Below are 24648 nucleotides of genomic sequence, written 5' to 3' on the forward strand. Positions count from 1 at the left end.
AATGGGGGTTGGGAAGCTGCCAATGCCGTGGGTTTTGGGAACCAAAATCAACCACGCCATGATCCATACTCTAATTCCTACAATCCGGGGTGGAGGGACCATCCGAATTTCAAATGGCGGGATCCTCAACAACCCCAACAACAAGGAGGATTTAGGCAGCAACCACCGGGCTTTTATACAAAGCCATTTGTCCCCAATCAAAACCAAGTGCAAACCGCCCCACCAACCTCAGGTACGTCTTTGGATAATGATCAAGTTGTTAAGTTACTTACTACTTTGACGCAGGAAGTACAAACTCAAAATAAGGAGAGACAAATCCAAGACAAACGGGTGGATAATTTGGAGAAGCAAATGGGTCAAATTGCCGAGTTTATGGGGCAAATTAGAGAGCAAGGTAGATTGCCTAGTTCAACCGTTGTGAACCCGAAGGGAGGATTTGAAACCGCTAAGGCCATCATGTTGAGAAGTGGTAAACAGGTTGGAGCGGACTCAAATACATCCAAATCAAGTCAAGACGAGGAGGACAAGATGCTGAAAGAGGAAGCACAGGGAGCAAAGCCCACGGCCAAGGATGACCAAACCTTGCCGCCACCACCTAGTCCTCCTAAACCGTCCCCAACCACCAAGGTAAGTCCCAATTCGACTCTTTCTAGTTCTATTCCACTAAATGTGCCCTTTCCTGGCAGGTTTAGGCAATCAAAGAAGGAAGAAGCCGAGAAGGATATTCTAGAGACCTTTCGGAAAGTTCAAGTCAATATCCCGCTCCTTGATGCGATTAAGCAAGTCCCGAGGTATGCTAAGTTCTTAAAAGAACTTTGTACAACAAGGAGAAGGATTTCGAACAAAGAGGTGGTCCAAGTAAGTGAAAACGTCTCTGCTGTGTTACAAAGGAAATTACCCCCTAAATGCAAAGATCCGGGTAGTTTTACAATTCCGTGCGTTATTGGTAATACTAAGTTTGAACAATGCATGTTAGACTTAGGGGCTTCGATTAATGTCATGCCATACTCGATTTATGCATCTATGAACTTAGGTGAGCTTAAAAATGATGGTGTGATAATTCAATTAGCCGATCGTTCTAATGCATACCCAAAGGGTGTTTTGGAAGATGTTTTGGTGCAGGTTGGTAATTTGATTTTTCCAGCGGACTTTTACGTGCTTGACATGGAGGATTCACCCCATTCTACCCCATTGCCGATTCTATTAGGGAGGCCCTTCATGAAAACAGCCCGCACCAAGATAGATGTTTTTAAAGGAACTTTAACGATGGAATTTGATGGGGAAGTCATTGATTTTAATCTTTCTGAAAGTATTAAATTTCCTAAGGACGATCATTCTTGCTTTTCTATTGATATAATTGATGATTTGGCGCAGGATTTTCTCGATTGTTTGGAGAGGGATACACTTGAAACGACAATTGCACAAGGAATTGGGCACAAAAATGGTGTTGCCGTGCCTAGAAGTGAGGATGAGGCCGAGATAGTGGCTGCCCTTGAGTCACTCCTTCAACACCATGGTAAGCCTTCTAACCCAATTTCAATTCCAGTTTCCACTAATAAGATGTTACCCTCAGTGATTCAGGCACCCGTACTTGAGCTTAAACCGTTACCCGATCATTTAAAGTACGTTTTTCTGGGAGACAACGAGACATTGCCCGTCATTGTCTCTTCATCACTCACGGCCATAGAGGAGGAGAAGTTGATCCGAGTGTTGAAAGAGCACAAGACGGCCATTGGGTGGACTTTGGCCGATATTAGGGGAATTAGCCCCACTACGTGCATGCATCGCATACTTTTAGAGGAGGGGGCTAAACCAACTCGAGAGGCTCAGCGCCGTCTCAACCCTCCAATGATGGAAGTTGTGAAAAAGGAGATTATCAAACTTCTTGATTGTGGAGTGATTTATCCGATCTCTGATAGTCGTTGGGTGTCACCGGTGCAATGTGTTCCAAAGAAGTCCGGAGTGACCGTGGTAAAGAATGCCGAGAATGAGCTTGTGCCAACCCGTATCCAAACAGGTTGGCGAGTGTGCATTGATTATAGGAAGCTCAACGCCACCACAAGGAAGGACCACTTCCCTTTGCCATTCATTGATCAAATGCTTGAAAGGTTAGCCGGTCATTCTTTTTATTGTTTCCTTGATGGTTATTCTGGATATAATCAGATTGTCATAGCGCCGGATGACCAAGAAAAGACAACTTTCACATGCCCCTTTGGTACTTTTGCTTATCGTCGCATGCCTTTTGGGTTATGCAATGCTCCGGCCACATTTCAAAGGTGTATGGTGAGTATCTTTTCAGATTTTGTGGAAAAGATTATTGAGGTATTTATGGATGATTTCAGTGTGTTTGGTGATTCATTTGATGGATGTTTGGAAAATCTCACACTAATTTTGAAACGATGTGTAGAAACTAACCTAGTGCTTAATTGGGAAAAATGTCACTTTATGGTTAGACAAGGCATAGTTCTAGGGCATATTGTTTCAGAAAGAGGAATTGAAGTGGATAAATCGAAAATAGATCTTGTACGCTACTTACCCTCTCCTACTTCGGTTCGAGAGGTTCGTTCGTTTCTTGGTCATGCAGGATTTTATAGGCGATTTATCAAGGACTTCTCCAAGATCTCTAATCCTCTTTGCCGTCTCCTCCAGAAAGATGTGGCGTTTGACTTCAACAAGGAGTGTGAGAAGGCGTTCAATCACCTAAAGGACATGCTAACTTCGGCCCCTATCATAATTCCACCGGATTGGAGCCTTCCTTTTGAGCTTATGTGCGACGCTTCCGATTATGCATTAGGAGCTGTTTTGGGGCAAAGGAAGCACAAGAGGCCGCATGCTATCTATTATGCCTCTCGGACTTTAAATGATGCACAATTGAATTATTCCACCACTGAAAAAGAACTTCTAGCTGTTGTATTTGCTTTAGATAAATTCCGTTCTTATTTGCTTGGTACTAAAGTTATTATTTATACTGACCATGCAGCATTGAAGTATTTGTTCACCAAGAAGGAGGCCAAACCACGACTCATTCGTTGGATGCTTCTTCTCCAAGAGTTCGATATCGAAATCCGGGACAAGAAGGGAAGTGAAAACGTGGTGGCTGACCACTTGAGCCGTATGGTACATGAGGAGGATGCCGTACCTATCATGGAGACATTCCCAGATGAGCAACTGATGTCCGTCAAGGTAAGTGAACCGTGGTATGCTGATTTGGTGAATTATTTGGTGTCTAAACATGTTCCTAGGGAATTACTTAAACACCAAGGTGATAAATTGAAGAAAGAGGCACGGTTTTATGTGTGGGATGACCCGTATTTATGGAAATATTGCCCTGACCAAGTTATACGTAGGTGTGTGCACGATTCTGAGTTTAATGCTATTCTAACATTTTGTCACACTTATGCTTGTGGGGGACACTTTGGCACTAATAGAACAGCACTTAAGGTATTAGAATGTGGTTTCTATTGGCCTACCATCTTTAGGGATGCTAGAACATTTTGCATGTCTTGTGATAGATGCCAAAGAACGGGCAATATAGGTCCTAAACAACAAATGCCGCAAACCCCCATTTTTAGTGTTGAAATATTTGATGTTTGGGGTATTGATTTTATGGGTCCCTTTCCTTCGTCACATGGATTTCTTTATATATTACTTGCTGTGGATTATGTGTCGAAGTGGGTGGAAGCAAAACCCACCCGAACTAACGATTCTCGAGTGGTTGCAGATTTTGTGAAAACTAACATTTTTGCAAGGTTCGGAATGCCACGCGTGCTCATCAGTGATGGAGGTTCCCATTTTTGTAATCGAACCATCGAGGCGTTGCTCAAGAAATACAATGTCACGCATAAGGTGGCCACACCTTATCATCCTCAAACGAGCGGGCAAGCCGAGGTTTCGAATAGGGAAATCAAGCAAATTATTGAGAAGACCGTGGGGCCTACGAGGAAGGATTGGAGTTTGCGCTTAAACGATGCATTGTGGGCGTATCGCACTGCCTACAAAACCCCCATTGGGATGTCACCTTTTCGGCTCATCTATGGGAAGCCATGCCATCTTCCCGTCGAGTTAGAGCATCGTGCACACTGGGCCGTCAAAACGTTTAATTTGGACCTTGATGCCGCAGGTTTACATAGGAAGCTCCAATTGTGCGAGCTTGAGGAAATCCGACATGAAGCTTATGAGAATGCCCGGATTTACAAGGAGAAAACGAAGGCATTCCATGACAAGATGATTCGTGCCAAGACGTTCTCTATTGGGCAGAAAGTGTTGTTGTTCAATTCTCGCCTTCGGTTGTTTCCGGGTAAGTTGCGTTCCAAATGGGTTGGTCCTTTTATTGTCACTAATGTTTTCCCTCATGGTGCAGTGCAAATCAAGAGTGCAAGGACGCAACAAGAATTCAAAGTGAATGGGCATCGATTGAAGCCCTATTACGAGATGTTTGAGGAGCATGTCGTGGAGGAGGTACCCCTCCATGCCGTGGCACATAGTCAAGCTTAAACGGAGGTACCGTCCGGCTGGAAGACGTTAAAGCAAGCGCTTCGTGGGAGGCAACCCATGCATTCGACAAAGGAAGACCTAGAGAGCACTCCAATTCCAGATTTGCGTTCCTAAACCCTTCTCTTTGTTGTTTATTTCGTTTCTGCCATGTTTAGTTTGTGTAGTGTTTGTTTGTTTTGTTTATGTGTTTTTGTGTGAGTCTATGCTTGAAACATTGAGGACAATGTTTGGTTTCAGTGTGGGGGGGTAACCAAAGTGTTTTGATGCAAATTCGTAGGGTTTTCTCACTCATACTTCCCAATGTTGTTTCTTGCTGTTTTTAGGTGTTTTTAAGCTGTTTTGGTGTGTTTTAATGTGTTTTGATTCAAAAATCCGAAAATCCCATAAAAATTTGAAAATTTGTTTTAAAAAAAAAACCCAAAAAGAGTTGTTTTTGTGGTTGTTTGTGTCTTAGGGTACCTTCCAACACAATGATGAGGATTCGGTTTTTAATTGCATGATTGTTAAAGAGAGTTATAAACATGGATGAAAGTTTGATTTACTCTTGGTTTATGCTTGGTTGTGGTTATAACTTATGAATTCACATGTAATCATAAAGGAAAAAAAATTAGTTTTTGTAACATGCTTGAAGGAAGGAACTCAAACTAACGCTACATCCCTGAGAGATTTGAGCCTAAACTTTATTTGGAGAGTTAAAATCTGTGCATTCTTGTTTTCTAAAGTCGTTGCATGATCTCATTATTCTTTGCTTGGTTGTTACTTAGAATGCGTTTCATCACTTTAGTTCCAAATGCTAGAACTCATGCCAATTTCATTCAAAACATTTCATTGAATTGCATAACACGTATTCAAGATGAAGTTGTTTAGTAGTTACCACCATAGCCAAAAAGCCTTCATTCCATACATTTGTTTTTGTAGGTTTTAGCCCCGTTGAGCCTTGTTTAGCCTATATTGTTTGTTAACCCACGTTATCCTTACCTAGCCTAGATTAGGACCATCCATACCCTTGTTCTTAAAGCATAGTAAGCATGACTTAAAATGAATTCCTTTTGATCAAGGGTGTGCAGAAAACAAGTGTGGGGGAAAGTGAGCCTTGTGTATTGTGTGCCAAAGTCTTAAATGAGGCATGGGGTAGAAAAGAAAAGAAAAGAAAAAAAAAATGTGAAAAGTGTGAAAAAGAGTTGAAAGAGCATGAAAATGAGCTCTAAGGTGTTGGTTGTTGAAGAATGGGTCCAAAACAGTGAATTTGACCCTAAGTGTTGCATGAATTTCCCCTTTGAGTTTAAAAGTTGAGTTTTGCATTCAAAAGTGAATTCTAAGTGTCAATTTCATTGCTTTGCTTACTATTGTTTTAAGAACGTTTGTTTACCCTTCACCTTTCTTTGTTAGCCAATAACCCAAGCCCCGTTACAACCCTTAACTTCTATCTTGAGTGTTGTGTATTTCAATTTGTGGAGTTTGGGATTGGTATGAGCATATGGTGTCACTGGTTCTCGCGTCTAAGTAGTAGCATTCCTTTCATGAGATCATATACATGCTTATTAAATTCAGAAAAAGCTTTCCTTGTTATAACATATGTGAGCATTCGTTTTCATATTTACATCAATCTTCTCACATATAACTAGTATAGGGTGTGTAGTCAGAAAATCTGTGTGAAAATTGAGTGCATATCTAGTGAGGATTTGAGCAAATTCTCTAAGGCATGTTACTACATTCAAAATCATGTTTTACTTGGTTAAATGCGAACTAGTACGTGGTAACTATAATTAAGTATGTGCTTAAGTGTAAAGATGGCTAAAATCTGTGGGAATGATGATTTTTAATATGTCATGTGCATTGGAAATCCCTGAGGCAAACGTTGGAAGGTTTAGGTTGTTTTTGTTTGTTTTGTTTCGTTTTGTTTTTCTTTTGTTTCTTTGTTTTGCTCGAGGACTAGCAAAAGCTAAGTGTGGGGGAATTTGATAGGAGCATATTTATGCGCCTTAGTTAGCTAGTTCTTATGCATTTTCGTTATGTTTTCTTAATTAAAGTAGTCTTTTGAGCTACTTTCATGTGTTTTCAGGTTCAAAGGGCATATGACATAAAAGATGGCAAAATGGAGCATTTTAGAGCAAAAGTGAGCTTGGATTGAAAAGTACATGCTTGGAACAAGGAATGGACGAGTTTGAAGGTCAAGGGAGCGTAAGAAATGAAGAAATGAAAGTGAAGAACAAAGAAGTCGGAATTGGCAACTAAAGTTTCTAAAGTTGGAAGTTTCTATTCTTGGAGGTTTCCATTTTCGAGAGTTTCTATTCTTGGCTTTGGGCTTCTAGACGACCCATCCCTACCTCTTGGACAAGGCCGCATCCTCCTAGCCCAATTCATCTTGGATCCTCACTTAATGCCGCACCTAAACCCTAGCCCATTTCCAAATCTGATTTCCCTAATCTCTGCCGCACCTAGGGCCCCAAAATACCTGATTTCCTTGCCTTGCAAGGCATTCTAGAAGGCCCATCTCTAACCCTAATCTGATTGCTAGGGTTTGAAGTGCCTATATATACTCCTTTAAACCCTTTGGCCGAACAGACCCTCTCCATATTCAGAAATTCGTCCAAAACCCTATTTCCCACCTTGCCGCAGCCTTCCATCCCCAAACTCCCAACTTTCTGCCCAAATTCAACCTTGCCGCATGATATGATATTAACTAGCACTCAAATTAACCCTCTTTTTATCAATTGTAGTAAGTATGTAAGTAGGGATCGTTCTAGGCCGGGGATTAGGAGGGATTGCTAAATCACTTGAAGACTGACTCAAAAACGTAAAAACAAAGTTTAAAACACTAAACTAGACTCAAAGAATGTAAAACTATAACTTAAAACACCAAAACAAACCAAAAGACTCAAAATAACACAAAAACACTCAAAACTGCCTTAAAACCACTTTCTGGGCAGTTTTGAACTCTAAACAAGATTTTGACGAAAATAGGTTTTAACTTGACTCAAAACACTTAAAAACACAAACTAACACACTCTCTAACTAATTTGACACTTGAAAACAAAGGGGGATTTGGTTTTTACGAAATTGAAAACAAAACATAAACTTGTAAATCAAAACAGATTTTAAAACGAATTTGATTGAATTGAATGGATAGAAAGCTAGCTAAGGGGTTCATCTCCACACATGTTAGACTTGTATTCAAAACGATTTCCAATTGCTTTTCAATAACCCATGAATTCTCAATGCCCCAAGTTAATTAGGTCCGCTTAAATTAACCTTCAGATTTTTCCTAACGTTATTGAATTGGATGATTGCATACGACAACCCAAAGCATTCCCCACAAGTCCCCTACATGATTGCATAATAGAGATACAAGCAAGAATCATTAAGTTCTATGAAAACCATAAGCATTGACGAAGCACTTGTTACTATGATTGCATGAAACTTATGCCAAGAATTTACTTAACGCGATTGAGATCATCAACCTTTACTACTTATGAATATAAGTCCATAACGATTAGGTGAAATTTCCTTATATCCTAGCATCAAATTCATGCATGCAAATTAAGTGTCGACCCTCAACCAACATACACAAATCAGTTTTAATTCTTGTAGATAAGTAAATTGAATTCCCAACTTATGAAACGCAATTAGAAGTAATCAAATCATATAGCAAGCATAAACATGGTTTCGAATCCCCCCCTAGCCAAGGGGGGGTTTAGTTCCTCATACTCGCAAAGCCAAGATACATAAATTTAGAAATTAAAATCCAAAGAAAGAAAACACCTAGAACGCTCCAACTTGGCAGCAAGCGCATCCAACGAATTCTCCTTCCTCCTTGCTGCGGCAGAGACTTTAGAACAGGTTTTTGGGGTTATTTGTGGTGTAGAATGGATGGGGAATGGTATGGAGAGGTTTAGGGTTGATGGGGGTACGGCTAGGGATGATTTTGGGCAGAATTTTGGGACTTTGGTGATGGAAAGGTGCGGCAGAAATCAAGGTTTAATTTCTGGCGTGAATGGTTATGTATGAGAGGTGATGATCTGATCTAGGGGTTATAATGAGTATATATAGGCATCCAAAACCCTAGGGTAATCAGATTAGGGTTTCTAGAAGCCCAAATCCACCAGAAATTAGGTTAAAACAATCAGATTTTTAGTGGGAATAAGGCCTAAGGTGCGGCTAGGGTTAGGGTCCACAAGGAATTAGGGTTTAGGTCATCTAAAAGCCCAAAACCAAGAATAGAAACTCTCGAAAATGGAAACCTCCAAGAATAGAAACTTCCAACTTTAGAAACTTTGGTTTCCAAATCTGAATTCTTTGTTCTTCACTTTCATTTCTTCATTTCTTAAGCTCATTTGACCTTCAAACTCGTCCATTCCTTGTGCTCCATTAGCATACACTCCATTCTAGCTCAATTTTGCTCTAAAATGCTCCATTTTGCACTTCTTTGCATACTTCGTCTCTAAACCTGAAATTGCACGAAAATGACTTTAAACACTAAAATAACTAAAGAAAAACAACATAAATGCTTAAGAACAAGCCAACTAAGTCGCATAAATATGCTCCTATCACCGCACCATCCTCTTCCCCAAACCATTCCTACATCCTTCCATAACCATTCATCCACCTTGTGCAGCCACTAAAGGAGGAGAAAGAAGGAGTGCCGTGCAATCCAAAGGAAGGAGAAGCCTTGCACATGCAATCTGCCATTAGTGGAGTGTTTGGAGTTCTTTCTTTCTTTGTTTCTGTTTTCATGTTTAATTTAAATTGTTGTTCAATTATGTTAGACATGTGGAACTAATTTCTTTTTAGTTAGAGGTGAATTTGAAGCCATGGACATATGTTTTATATGATTTGATTTCTTCCAATTATGATTTCAGAAATTGTGAATGTGATTTACTTATCTATTTGATTGATAACTTGTTTATGTATGTGGGTTGAGGGTCGACACTTAATTTGCATGCTTAAACTTGATGCTAGGGTATAAGGGAATTTCACCTAATCGTTATTAACTTATATTCATAAGTAGTGAAAGTCGCTAGTCACGATTGTGTTAAGTAAATCCTAGGCAAGAGTAACATGCGTATCCCATAGTTATGAATGCCTCGTCAATGCTTATGATGTCCATTGAACTTAATGATCTTTGATATGTGTCTCTATCATGCGTATTCCATAGTTAGGGTCCTTGATAAGAATAATTTGGTTGTAATGCGTATTCCATTCAATTCAATGAATCTAGGGAAATCTGAGAATTAATTGGTGCAATCTAGTTAATTTGGGGCATTGTCATTCATGGTTTGTTGAAAGAGTAATTGGAGATTGAGTTGTATGCATATGTTCATGTGTGGATAAGGAACCCTCTAACTAGCTTCTCACCATTCTATTTAATCACAATCTGTTTTGCTTTACATTTGTTTTTAAAGTTTGAGTTTTAAAGTTTTAATTTCGTCAAAATCATTCCCCCATCTATTTTAAAGTGTTAGATTAGTTAGAAATCCATTTAGTTGTGTTTCCAAGTGTTTTGAGTCAAGTCATAGTCCAAATTCGTCCAAAGTAGTGTAGGTGCTCAAAACTGCCCAGAAAGTGGTTTTTAGGCAGTTTTGAGCCTTCTAGTTGCTGTTTTGAGTTTTTAGTTTGTTTAGGTGTTTTAAACCCTAGTTTTGCATTAATTGAGTCTAGTTTAGTGTTCTACATTATATTTTTATGTTCTTGAGTCAGTTTTACATTGATTAGCATCCCTAGTTAATCCCCGGTTAGAACGATCCCTATTTGCTCATATACTACAATTGTCATCCATAGGGTTTAATTTGTGTGTCAAGTTAATTTTCACATCAGTCCACCAAGGCTCCTCCTGCCGAGGCATCTAACATTTGACGTTCGATTGGTAGAAGCCCCTCGTAGAAGTATTGTAGAAGAAGCTCCTCCTTCATTTGATGCTGTGGACAAGAAGCAACAAGAGATTTAAAACGTTCATAATAAGTAGGAAAAGATTCACCTTCCTCTTATTGAATTCCACTTATCCTTTTTCGTAGGAGGATGACTCGAGAAGTTGGGAAAAACTTCTCCAAGAAGGCCCGTTTCATGCTCTCCCAAGATGTGACTGTTCCGGGAGCCAATTCATATAACCAATCTTTCGCCTTTTCCAAGAGAGAAAAGGGAAAGGCCTTCATCTTTAATATGCTCCCATCGACGTTGATTGGAGTCATGCTTGAACAAACCACTTCGAACTTTTTCAAGTGCTTGTTAGGATCCTCCATGGACAACCCATGGTACTTCGGAATGTGGTGTAGCAAACTTGACTTCAACCCGAATTCCTCGGTCTTTCCCTGGGCAGCTGCGGGGTATTGAATACATAGAGGTGCGGCATTGTCCAATCCCGAAGCCGAAAGCTCCTTGATTGTACGATTGTCTTGTGCCATGGCTTCCTCCACTTCACCCACTCTTGCCGTGGGTTCCTCTTCCTCTACCTCAACTTCGGCTTCTGAGTTTGAACTTGATTCACTAGGTTATGGATTCTTCCTTTTTCTTCTCAACTCTCGCTCAAAATCGTCGTCGAAGTCCAATATGTGTTCACGAATCGGATGAGTACTCCGAGTCATAAACTAGTACCTAAAACAAGAAACAAAAACAAAGTCAGAATCTGGAATTAAACAAACTAAAATAAAACAATCCAAGGGATTAGCAACTTTGCTAATCCCCGGCAACGGCGCCAAAATTTGGTGTGAAAATTAAGTTGACACACAAATTAAACCCTATTGATGACAATTGTAGTAATGATGTAAGTAGGGATCGTTCTAGACCGGGGATTAACTAGGGATGCTAATCAACACAAATAAGACTCAAAAACACTAAACTAGACTCTATAGACTCAAAACTAACTCAAAACGCTCAAAACAGCAAATAACAACCAAAAAGACTCAATTCTAGACCTAACAAGTGATTTGGACGAAAATAGAACTTCAAAGACTCAAAAGACTTAAAAGAAACAAGTTTTGACTCTAAAAACAAGACTTAAAAGTAAGGGGGTTGGTTTTGACGAAATTGGACTTTAAAACATAAACTTTAAAAACAAACTTAATGAAAACGATTTTGGATGAAAAAGAATGGTGAAAGGCTAGTTAGAGGGTTCCTTCTCCACACATGAAACATATGCATACGACTCGATTTCCAGTTACTCTTTCAACAAACCATGAATGACAATGTCCCAAATTAACTAGATTGCACCAATTAATTCTTAGATTTCCCTAGATTCATTGAATTGAATGGAATACGCATTACAACCAAATTATTCTTATCAAGGACCCTAACTATGGAATACGCATGATAGAGACACATATCAAAGATCATTAAGTTCAATGGAAATCATAAACATTGACGAGGCATTCATAGCTATGGAATACGCATGTTACTCTTGCCAAGGATTTACTTAACACAATCGTGACTAGCGACTTTTACTACTTATGAATATAAGTTAATAACGATTAGGTGAAATTCCCTTATACTCTAGCATCAAATTCATGCATGCGAACTAAGTATGCATCCTTAATTAACATACATAAACATGCTATCAATCAAATAGATAAGTAAACCACATTCACGATTCATGAAATCATAACTGGAGGAAATCAAGTCGTATAAAACATATGATCATGGCTTTGAATTCCCCTCTAACTATAAAGAAATTAGTTCCTCAGGTTCGCAAATAAACAAAGATAAATAAATCTAAACATTGACATAAAGATAGAAAACACCTAGAAACGCTCTAACAATCCAAGCTCCTTGAATGGCATGCACGGCTCCAAGAGTCTCCTTCCTTCTCCTTTGCAAACTCACGGCACAAGAGGGATGATTGGGTGAATGATGTAGTGAAAATCTGGTAGAGGGTGGTGGTGAATTGGTGCGGCAAAGGGTTGTATTTATAGGCTGAAAATACAGCCCCTAGGTAGCAAAGGAAAAGGATTTAAAGGCCTAAGTTGCATAGGAAAATAAAACACAATCCTTGAAGGAAAACAAATCAGAAATCCAAAGGGAATTAGGGGATAAGGGGGCGGCACCAAACCAGGAGTGGATAAGGGCTTCTAGAAACCAAAATCCCAAGGGATTTGGGTAAAAACTCACGGCACAAAAGTGGAGGGAAATGATAGGAGCATATTTATGTGCCTTAGTTAGCTAGTTCTTATGCATTTATGTTATGTTTTCTTAGTTAAGTTAGTCTTTTAAGTTATTTTCATGTGTTTTCAGGTTTTAGAGACAAAGTGAGCAAAAGGATGCAATTTGGAGCATTTTGGAGCAAAATTGGGCTAGAATGGAGTTCATGCACATGAAGCACAAGGGATGGACGAATTTGAGGAATTGATGAAGCTTGGAAGGCGTTTCAAAGTTGAAGACTTGAAGATACCAAGTTTCCTAGTTGAAGTAGGAAAGAGCTTACATGAAGGATTCCTAAATGAAGAAGGATTCCTAATCAATGTAGGAGTCCTAATTGAAAATGGATTCCTAGACGAATGAAGTTTCCGACTCAAGCAAGGTTTCCTATGTGAAGAAGAAGAGTAAAGTCAAAGAATCAGCTCAAGAGAAGGATCTTATCCAAAACCTCATCCATAACCTTATCTTAGCTTATCTTATCTTATCCAATCAAACCTTATCATATCTTATCCTTATCCTAAACTATCCACATTTCAGCCACTTAGGAGGGTTTCTAATTAGATTAGGATGCTTAAAATGGGATTTCTAGAAGCCCTATCCCTTCCTAGATAAGTGCCGCACCCTATACCTTAATTCCCTTGGAATTTCAGATTTCCAGAAGCCTTATCTTTTCACACTCTTTGTGCCGCACCTTATCTCCCAATCCCTTTGGGTTTTTGACTTTTTTTCCTTATAGGATTGTATTTTATTATCCTATGCAACTTAGGCTTTTAAAACCTTGTCCTTGGCTACCTAGGAGATGGGATTTTCAGCCTATAAATACAAGGCCTTGCCGCACCCTTTCATTCACCACCCTCTACCAGATTTTCACTACACCATTCACCAATCATACCTCATTGTGCCGTGAGTTTGCAAGGAGAAGAAGGAAGACAACTTGGAGCCGTGCATGCCATTCAAGACGTTGGATTGTCGGAGCGTTTCTAGGTGTTTTCTATCTTTATGTCAATGTTTAAATATATTTATCTTTGTTTATTTGCGAACATGAGGAACTAATTTCTTTATAGTTAGAGGGGAATTCAAAGCCATGATCATATGTTTTATATAACTTGATTTCTTCCAATTATGATTTCATGAATCGTGAATGTGGTTTGCTTATCTATTTGATTGATAACATGTTTATGTATGTTGATTGAGGGTCGACACTTAGTTTGCATGCATGAATTTGATGTTAGAGTATAAGGGAATTTCACCTAATCGTTATTAACTTATATTCATAAGTAGTAAAAGTCGCTAGTCACGATTGTGTTAAGTAAATCCTAGGCAAGAGTAACATGCGTATCCCATAGTTATGAATGCCTCGTCAATGCTTATGATTTCCATTGAACTTAATGATCTTTGATATGTGTCTCTATCATGCGTATTCCATAGTTAGGGTCCTTGATAAGAATAATTTGGTTGTAATGCGTATCCCATTCAATTCAATGAATCTAGGGAAATCTGAGAATTAATTGGTCAATCTAGTTAATTTGGGGCATTGTCATTCAAGGTTTATTGAAAGAGTAATTGGAAATCGAGTCGTATGCATATGTTTCATGTGTGGAGAAGGAACCTTCTAACTAGCCTTTCACCATCTTAGTTTTCATCGAAACGTTTTTGTCAAAGTTTGTTTTCAAAGTTTCTGTTTTCAAAGTTAAATTCGTCCAAAATCAATCCCCCTTTACTTAGTTGAGTCATAGTAGTTAGAAATCACTTTAGTTTGTGGTTTTAAGTGTCTTAGGTCAAGTTAAAACCAATTTTCGTCCAAGTTTGTGTCTAGTGTTCAAAACTGCCCAGATTGTGGTTTTAAGGCAGTTTTGAGTGTTTTTGGGCTGTTTTGAGTCTTTTGGTTTGTTTCGGTGTTTTAAAGTTTAATTTTGCATTCTTTGAGTCTAGTTTAGTGTTTTAAACTTGTTTTTACGTATTTGAGTCAGTGTTCAAGTGATTTTGCAATCCCTCCTAATCCCCGGTTTAGAACGATCCCTACTTACATACTTTGCTACAATTGATAAAAAGAGGGTTAATTTGTGTGTCAACATAAATTTCACATCAAATTTTGGCGCCGTTGCCGGGGATTAGCAAAGTTGCTAATCCCTTGGTTTGTTTTATTTCAATTTGTTTTATTTGTGTCCAGATTCTTACTTTGTTTTTGTTTCTTTTTTTTAGGTACTAGTTTATGACTCGGAGCTTGATAGGAGCATATTTATGCGCCTTAGTTAGCTAGTTCTTATGCATCTTTGTTATGTTTTCTTCGTTAAAGTAGTCTTTTAAGCTACTTTCATGTGTTTTCAGGTTTAAAGGACATATTACATGAAATAATGCAATTTGGAGCTTTTGGAGCACAAAAGTGAGCTTGGAATGAAAAGGACATGCTTGGAACACAAGGTTGGGATGAAATTGAAGAGTTGAAGATTTGAGGTTTCCTACTTGAAGTAGGAAAGCTAAGCCTAAAAGTTTCCACTTTGGGTTGATCTTTCCTAAATCGGAATTGGCAACCAAAGTTTCTAAAAGTTGGAAGTTTCTATTCTTGGAGGTTTCTATTTTCGTGAGTTTCTATTCTTGGCTTTGGGCTTTTAGATGACTTAAACCCTAATTCCTTGTGGACCCTAAGCCTATGCCGCACCCTAGGCCCCTTTCATTTAATTTCTGCCATGTTGAAGCCCTAACCCTAGCCCACTCCTTGCCGCACCCTAGGCCCTTTTTCTCACCAAATTTCTGATTGTTTAACTTATTTTTCTGGTGGATTTGGGTTTAGTGAAACCCTAATCTGATTTGTTAGGGTTTTTAAGTGCATATATACTTAATTCCCACACCTAGCCGCACCACTCTTCCCCTCTACAAAAAATCAGAAATTCACCATCACCCTAATCCCTTCCTTGCCGCAGCCACCACCCATTCCAGCAACCTTTCCCACCTTTTGCCGCAGCTTCCATCGATTCCAGCACCATTCCACACATCCATACATCATTCTCCACCTCCATAAACCATTCCCACACCTTGCCGCACCACCATACTATCCTATCTACCTTTCAAAAACCCAAAAACACATCCAGAAAATCCATTCACGCCAGAACCTGTCCCTCACCTTTGCCGAGCCCAACCTTCACCCAACTCCATATTTTCTGACCCCAAACCTTCCTAGCCGTGCCCTACACCCAGCCTAGACATTTTTCCACCATTCTTCCTCATTCAAAATCATCCAAAACTACCCAAACAGCCCTAAACCCTCACTGCCGCAGCAAGGAGAAGAAGAACGAGGAGCTTTCTGTGCAGATTTCAAAGTGGACTTCTTTGGCATTTTAGGTGTAATCTTTCTTATGTCTTCGATGTTTCAATTCAATAAACTTTGTGTTGTGAGTATGAGGAACTAAACCCCCTTAGTTGGGGGGTGATTCGAAACCATGTATATGCTTGCAATTTGATTCGATTACATTCAGTTGTTATTTCTTGAGTTATGGATTCAATTCGTTCATCTATTTGATTGATACTTATTTATGTATGTTGATTGAGAGTGCACGCTTAACTTTCATGCATGAATATGATGCTAGATTATGAGGGAGTTTCACCTAATAGTTACAATCTTATAATCACAAGTAGTGAAGATCGCTTGAAAACGATCGCGTTGAATGAACTCTTAGCATAAGTTTCATGCAATTCATAGTAACAAATGCTTCGTCAATGCTTATGTTTTTCATAGAACGTAATGATTCTTGCTTGTATCTCTATTATGCAATTCATGTAGGGAACTTGTAGGGAATGTTTTGGGTTGTCGTATGCAATCATCCAACTTAATAACTTGTGGAAAAACTGAGGGTTAATTAGTGCAATTCACGGTTAATCTGGGGCGTTGAGTATTTATAATTTATTGGAAGAACAACAGAAAATCGTTTTGTTTGCAAGTGTGACATGTGTGGAGAAGAACCTCCTAACTAGCCTTTTATCCATCCCTTTCACCAAAATCGTTTTTACAATCTGTGTTAATTAAAGTTTCTGTTTTGTTTTCAATTTCTGTCCAAAACTAAATCCCCTTTTACTTTGAAGTCTTAAATTAGTTAGAATATGTTTTGATTTGTGTTTCTAGGTATTTTGATTCAAGTTTTCATCAAATTTCGTCCAAATTAGTGTAGGTGCTCAAAACTGCCCAGAAAGTGGTTTTTAGGCAGTTTTGAACCTTCTAGTTGCTGTTTTGAGTTTTAGGGTTGTTTACGTGTTTTAAACTTTAGTTTTGCATTCTTTAAGTCTAGTTTAGTGTTTTAAACTTTGTTTTTGAGTTTTTAAGTCAGTTTCCAAGTGTTTAGCAATCCCTCCTAATCCCCGGTCTAGAACGATCCCTACTTACATCTCTACTACAATTTGACAAAAGAGGGTTTAATTTGTGTGCTTATCTATTTCGCATCAAATTTTTGGCGCCGCTGCCGGGGATTAGCAAATTTGCTAATCCCTTGGATTGTTTTTGTTTCTTTTATTTCACTTTGTTTCTGACTTTGTTTAAGTTTCTGACCTAATTTTGTTTCTTGTTTCTTAGGTACTAATGTATGACTAGAAGCTCTCAACCGATTCGTGCAAACATCTTGGATTTTGACGACGATTTTGAGAGGAAGTTAAGAAGAGCTAGAAACCAGCAAGAACACCATCCACCCAACTCCGAATCTGACCTTGAAGAAAACGTACAAGAAGAGGAGGAAGAAGCCACGGCAGGGATATTTGAAGAAGTCCAAGGCATGGCCATGGACAATCGTACACTCAAGGAGCTTTCCGCCTCAGGTTTGGATAATGCCACACCCTTGTGCATTCAATATCCCAGGGCTGCCCAAGGTAAGACAGATGAGTTTGAATTAAAGTCAAGTTTGCTTCATCATATTCCTAAATACCATGGCTTGTCCATGGAAGATCCTAACAAACATTTGAAAGAATTTGAAGTAGTTTGCTCTAGTATGACTCCCGTCAATGTTGACGGAAATATTTTGAAGATGAAGGCTTTTCCATTCTCTTTGATGGATAAAGCCAAGGATTGGTTATATGAGTTAGCTCCCGGCACTGTCACATCATGGGAGAGTATGAAGAGAGCGTTCTTGGAGAAGTTCTTTCCAACTTCTCGCATCATCCTCCTCCGCAAAAAGATAAGCGGAATTCAGCAAGAAGAAGGTGAGTCTTTTCCTACATATTATGAACGATTTAAATCACTTGTTGCTTCTTGTCCACAGCATCAGATGAAGGAGGAGTTGCTTTTGCAATACTTCTACGAGGGTCTCCTACCTCTAGAACGTCAAATGCTTGATGCTTCGGCGGGCGGAGCATTAGTGGATAAAACACCCATGGCTGCCAAGGTCTTGATTGCTAATAGAGCGTTGAACGCTCAACAGTACGAGGGTGTAGGCCAAAGAGGACCCTCACGGCATCAAGTACATGAGGTAAGTGCGACTTCCGATCTTCATTCACAATTGGCTAATCTTACTTCTATTGTTTCACAGATGGCCGAGGGAATGAAGATGCAAGGACCTGTGGTATGTGGCGTATGTTCTATACAAGGACATGTCTCCGAAAAATGTCCTCAACTCATTGAGAATGGCGGATGGGAGAGTGCGAATGCCATTGGGTTTCAAGGCCAAAATCAGTCAAGGCACGATCCATACTCCAACACGTATAATCCGGGGTGGCGAGATCACCCAAATTTCAAGTGGAGGGATCCCCAACAACCTCAAAACCAAGGAGGCTTTAGGCAACAACCCCCGGGGTTCTTTCCCAAAACCTACGGCCCACCCCAAAATCAAGCCCAATCCGGCCCAAGTGCCTCAGGTACGTCTCTTGACAATGATGCACTTCTTAAGATACTAACTAAGTTGTCTAATGGGCAGGAAGATCAAGCTAAGGCTATGCAAAACCAAGATAAAAGGGTGGATCAACTTGAGAAACAAATTGGGCAGATTGCCGAGTTTGTAGGTAAGTTTCGAGATCCTGGACAACTCCCTAGTTCCACCATTCCAAATCCGAAGGGAGGTTTCGAAAGTGCCAAAGCTATCACCCTAAGAAGTGGTAAGGAAGTTGGGGCAGGTTCTACACCAAAAACAGGTCATAATGAGGATGAACTTTTGGAATTGGAAGAGGAGGCATCAAAGCAGCCCACGGCAAAGGTGGTTCCACCTTTGCCGCAGGTCCCTAATGTCCCAAATCTGCCCAATTCGTCCCACAAAGGTAAGAATGTGTCCAATTCAGTTCATACTAATGTTTTCCCTTCAAATGTGCCTTTTCCTAGTAGGTTCATGCAAACGAAGAAAGAAGAGACAGAAAAGGACATCCTCGAAACCTTTAGGAAAGTTCAAGTTAACATACCTTTGTTAGATGCAATCAAGCAAGTTCCGAGGTATGCGAAGTTCTTGAAGGAGTTGTGTACCACGAGGAAGAGGATGGCGACCAAGGAAGTGGTCAAGGTAGGTGAGAATGTGTCCGCCATCTTGCAACGCAAATTACCTCCCAAATGTAAAGATCCAGGTAGCTTTACCATTCCTTGTGTTGTTGGGAATACTAGATTTGAATCTGCCATGCTTGATTTAGGTGCTTCTATAAATGTTATGCCATATTCCATTTATGCATCTATGAACTTGGGAGCATTGAAAAATGATGGGGTAATAATACAATTGGCCGATAGATCTAACGCATATCCAAAGGGAGTTTTGGAAGATGTTCTTGTGCAGGTTAATCATTTGGTCTTCCCGACGGATTTCTATGTCCTCGAAATGGATGAGTCGGACCATGCTCCTTCGTTGCCCATTCTACTTGGAAGGCCATTCATGAAGACGGCCCGGACAAAGATTGACGTGTATAGTGGAACTTTGTCCATGGAATTCGATGGGGAAGTTGTTAATTTTAATCTTTCTGATTCTATTAAATACCCTAGTGAGGACCATTCATGCTTTTCTATTGATATAATTGACTCTTTGGCGCAGGGATATCTTGACGATTTAAATGACGATGCGCTTGAAAAAGTCATTACACGAGGCATGGAGCTCAAAATAAAGGGGGCAGATTGCTTGCATGCCCACGGCATACATGAGTCATCCCAGGCCGTGCCCCCTAGTGAGGAATTACTTGAAGTTGTGGCTGCCCTTGAGTCCTTACCTAAGCTTGATGGTAAGTATACTAACCGTGAGTCCATTCCCATTTCGACTAACAAATTGCTTCCATCTATAATTCAGGCACCTATCCTTGAACTCAAGCCTTTGCCAAGCCATCTGAAGTACATTTTCTTGGGAGAAAAGGAAACATTACCTGCCATCATTTCCTCTTCCCTCACGGCACAAGAGGAGGAGAAGTTGCTTCGCGTTTTGAAGGAGTTCAAATCTGCTCTAGGTTGGACATTGGCCGACATCAAAGGTATAAGCCCTACGACTTGTATGCATCACATATTTCTTGAGGAGGGGGCCAAACCAACTAGAGAGGCTCAACGCCGTCTCAACCCTCCGATGATGGAAGTAGTGAAAAAGGAGATCATAAAGCTTCTAGATTGTGGGGTTATCTATCCAATATCGGATAGTAGGTGGGTTTCGCCGGTTCAATGCGTACCGAAGAAATCAGGAGTGACGGTGGTAGCTAATGCTGAGAATGAGCTTGTCCCTCAACGTATTCAAACCGGTTGGAGGGTGTGCATTGACTATAGGAAGCTAAACACCACCACGAGGAAGGACCACTTCCCATTGCCGTTCATTGACCAAATGCTTGAGAGGTTAGCGGGTTATGCTTTTTATTGTTTTCTTGATGGTTATTCTGGTTATAATCAAATTGTCATTTCACCCGAGGACCAAGAAAAAACCACTTTTACATGCCCGTTTGGTACCTTTGCATATCGTCGCATGCCTTTTGGTTTATGTAATGCACCTGCTACATTTCAAAGATGTATGATGAGCATATTTTCTGATCATGTAGAAAAGATAATTGAAGTGTTTATGGATGATTTTAGCGTATTTGGTGATTCGTTTGATAGTTGCTTGCATAATCTAAGTGTGATCCTAAAACGTTGTGTTGAAACTAACCTTGTACTTAATTGGGAAAAGTGTCATTTTATGGTTAAACAAGGTATCGTTTTAGGTCATATAATCTCTGAAAAGGGTATTGAGGTTGATAAGGCGAAAATAGATCTTGTACGTCACTTACCCTCTCCGATTTCGGTTAGAGAGGTTCGTTCGTTTCTTGGCCATGCAGGATTTTATCGTAGGTTTATCAAAGATTTCTCGAAGATAGCACAACCTCTTTGCCGACTCCTACAAAAAGAAGTGGCGTTTGAATTCACCAAGGAGTGCACGGCATCATTCAACCAACTCAAGGAGTTGTTGACCACGGCACCCATCATTGTTCCACCGGATTGGAGTCTACCTTTCGAGCTCATGTGTGATGCGTCCGACTATGCTTTAGGAGCTGTTTTAGGACAAAGAAAGGACAAGAGGCCGCATGTCATTTACTACGCCTCACGGACGTTGAACGATGCACAATTGAACTACTCCACTACGGAAAAAGAACTTCTTGCCGTTGTCTTTGCTTTAGATAAATTTCGATCATATTTAATTGGAACTAAAGTAATTGTTTTCACTGATCATGCAGCTCTGAAGTACTTGCTCACCAAAAAGGAGGCCAAACCACGGCTAATTCGATGGATATTGTTACTTCAAGAGTTCGACATAGAGATTCGGGACAAGAAGGGAAGTGAGAACGTGGTGGCGGACCACCTAAGCCGAATGGTGCATAATGAGGAGTTGGTGCCAATTTTGGAGACATTCCCCGATGAACAATTGCTGTCCATTAAGGTTAGTGCACCTTGGTATGCCGATATTGTTAATTTTTTGGTGTCAAAACGTATTCCAAGTGAGTTCACTAGGCACCAACGTGATAAACTTAGGCATGATGCACGGTTTTATGTGTGGGATGATCCGTACTTATGGAAATTTTGCCCCGATCAGATTATACGTCGTTGTGTGCACGATTCTGAATGTCATTCAATTTTGAGTTTTTGTCACACATATGCATGTGGAGGGCACTTTGGTACACAACGCACAGCCCTTAAGGTGTTACAATGTGGATTTTATTGGCCTAGTATTTTTAAAGATGCTAAAACTTTTTGCTTAACATGTGATAAATGCCAACGAATGGGTGGTATTAGTGCTAGGGACCAAATGCCGCAGGTTTCTATCCTAAATGTTGAAATTTTTTATGTTTGGGGTATTGATTTTATGGGTCCTTTTCCTTCTTCGTATGGTTTTACATATATTTTGCTTGCGGTTGATTATGTGTCGAAGTGGGTGGAAGCAAAGGCCACCCGAACTAATGATTCTAAAGTGGTTGCAGATTTTATTAGAACTAACATTTTTGCAAGGTTCGGAATGCCACGAGTGATCATTAGTGACGGAGGGTCACACTTTTGCAATCGGACCATTGAAGCGTTATTGAGGAAGTACAGTGTCACCCATAAGGTTTCTACACCTTACCATCCTCAAACTAATGGGCAAGCCGAGGTTTCCAACCGAGAGATCAAGCAAATACTTGAGAAGACCGTTGGGCCAACGAGGAAGGATTGGAGCTTACGGTTAGATGATGCACTTTGGGCGTATCGTACGGCGTACAAAACCCCCATTGGGATGTCCCCCTTCCGACTTGTCTATGGCAAGGCGTGCCATCTTCCTGTTGAATTGGAGCACAAAGCACTTTGGGCCATTAAGAGATTTAACATGAACCTCGAGGAAGCAGGAAGTCAAAGGAGATTGCAATTGAATGAGCTTGATGAGATACGGCTTGAGGCGTACGATAATGCAAGCATTTACAAGCAAAAGACCAAAGCTTTCCATGACAACATGATCCGTGGGAAATCATTCTCAATTGGGCAGAAAGTGCTATTGTTCAATTCCCGGTTACGGTTGTTTCCCGGTAAGTTACGTTCTAAGTGGATTGGACCGTTTGTTATTACTAACATATCTTCTTATGGTGCCATCCAGATTCAAAGTCTCAAAACAGGTCACGAATTCCAAGTGAACGGACACCGTTTGAAGCCATATTATGAGAACTTTGTTGAACAAACCGTGGAGGATATTTCTTTGAGTGCCGTGGGCACAAATGGAGAGTGAATGGGCTTTTCGTCCGGCTGTACGACGTTAAAGAAAGCGCTACTTGGGAGGCAACCCATGCAATGCAACAAAGGAAGACCACGGAATCACTCCAATTCCAGATTTGCGTTCCTAAACTCTTCCCTTTGTTATTTATTTCGAATCTGCCTATTTAGTTGTTTTAGTTGCTGTTTGTGTGTTTCTTTTTGTTTAGTGTGATTTTATGCTTGAAACATTGAGGACAATGTTTGATTTAAGTGTGGGGGGGTAACTAAGTGTTTTAGATGCAAATTCGTGGGATTTTATCACCCTAAACTTGAAGACTTGTTCCTTGCTGTTTTTAAGTGTTTTTGAGCAGTTTTGGTGTGTTTTAGTGTGTTTTGAAGTAAAAATCCGAAAATTACATAAAAATTTGAAAAATTTGTTTTAAAAACCCAAAAAGAGTTGTTTTTGTGTGTTTGTTTGTGTTTTAGGGTACCTTCCAACACAATGATGAGGATTCGGTTTGTAATTACATGGCTGTTAAAGAGAGTGATTAACATGGATGAAAGTTTGATTTACTCTTTATGCTTGGTTGTGGTTATAACTTATGAATTCACATGCAATCATAAAAGAAAAAAAATCAGTTTTTGAAACATGCTTGAAGGAAGGAACTCAAACTAACGCTACAACCTTGTGAGACTTGAGCCTAAACGTTTATTTGGAGAGTTAAAATCTGTGCATTCTTTGTTTTCTAAGTCGTTGCATGATCTCATTATTCTTTGCTTGGTTGCTACTTAGAAGGCGTTTCATCATTTAGTTCCAAATGCTAGAACTCATGCCCATTTCATTCAAAGCATGTTATTGATTTGCATAACACATATTCAAGATGAAGTTGTGTAGTGACCACCACCTTAGCCAAAAAGCCATGAATCCCCTATGTCATTATGTTTTGTAGGTTTTAACCCCATTGAGCCTTGTTTAGCCTTTTCTTTGTTAACCCACATTAACCTCACCTAGCCTAGTTTAGGACCATCCATACCTTGTTCTTAAAGCATAGTAATGCATGATTCAAATTGAATTCCCTTTTTATTTATGTTGGCAGAAAACAAGTGTGGGGGAAGTATTTTTCATGAGGAATTGTGTGCCATAGGCACGGCAAAGAAAAGAAAAAAAAAAAAAAAAATATGAAAAGTATGAAAAAGAGTTGAAAAATTGAGAGAAAGAGTTCCAAAGTATTGTTTGTTGAAGTAAGGGCCCAAAACAATGAATTCGGCCCTAAGGAGTTGTTTAAGTCTTCCCCTTGTGTTTTAAAGTTAGTTTCTGCAATCTAAGTGAATTCTAAGTCTCAATTTCATTGCTTTGCTTACTATTGCTTGAAGAACGTTTGTTTTCCCTATCCTTTCCTTGTTAACCAACAACCTAAGCCCCATTACAACCCTTAACTTCTACCTTGAGTGTTATGTGTTTCAATTTGTGGAGTTTGAATTTGGTATGAGCATATGGTGTCACTGGTTCTCGCATCTAAGTAGTAGCATTCCATTCATGAGATCATATCTAAACATGCTTCTTAACTCTAGAAATTGCGTTCTTTGTGAAACATATATGTGAGCATTCGTTTTCATATCTACATCAATCTTCTCACATATGACTAGTGTAGGGTGTGGAGTTAGAAAATCTGAGTGAAAATAGAGTGTATATCTTGTAAGGAAATGAGGGAATTCTCTAAGGCATGTTACTACATTCAAAGCATTGTTTTAATTGATTACTTGTGAACTAGTAAGTGGTGGCTTTAATTAAGTATGTGCTTGTGTAAAGATAACTCAAATCTGTGGGGATTGCAATCTTTAACATGTCATGTGCATTGGAAATCCCTGAGGCAACGTTGGAAGGTTTAGGTTTGCTTTAGTTAGTTTGTTTCGTTTCGTTT

The 24648-nt window shown here is 39.7% G+C and overlaps 1 protein-coding gene across 1 annotated transcript in view; it reads left to right on the plus strand.

The window, feature by feature from the left end:
- Positions 1 to 213: 213 nt before the first annotated feature.
- LOC126618134 (uncharacterized) overlaps positions 214 to 24648 on the plus strand; it is a 149720-nt gene continuing 125285 nt past the window's right edge. The window contains exon 1 of the mRNA XM_050286229.1: positions 214 to 627. The gene's annotated coding sequence lies outside the window, so the exon portion shown is untranslated. The remainder of the gene's footprint in view (positions 628 to 24648) is intronic.

Source organism: Malus sylvestris, chromosome 4 (assembly GCF_916048215.2).
Source record: "Malus sylvestris chromosome 4, drMalSylv7.2, whole genome shotgun sequence".
Classification (NCBI taxonomy): domain Eukaryota; kingdom Viridiplantae; phylum Streptophyta; class Magnoliopsida; order Rosales; family Rosaceae; genus Malus; species Malus sylvestris.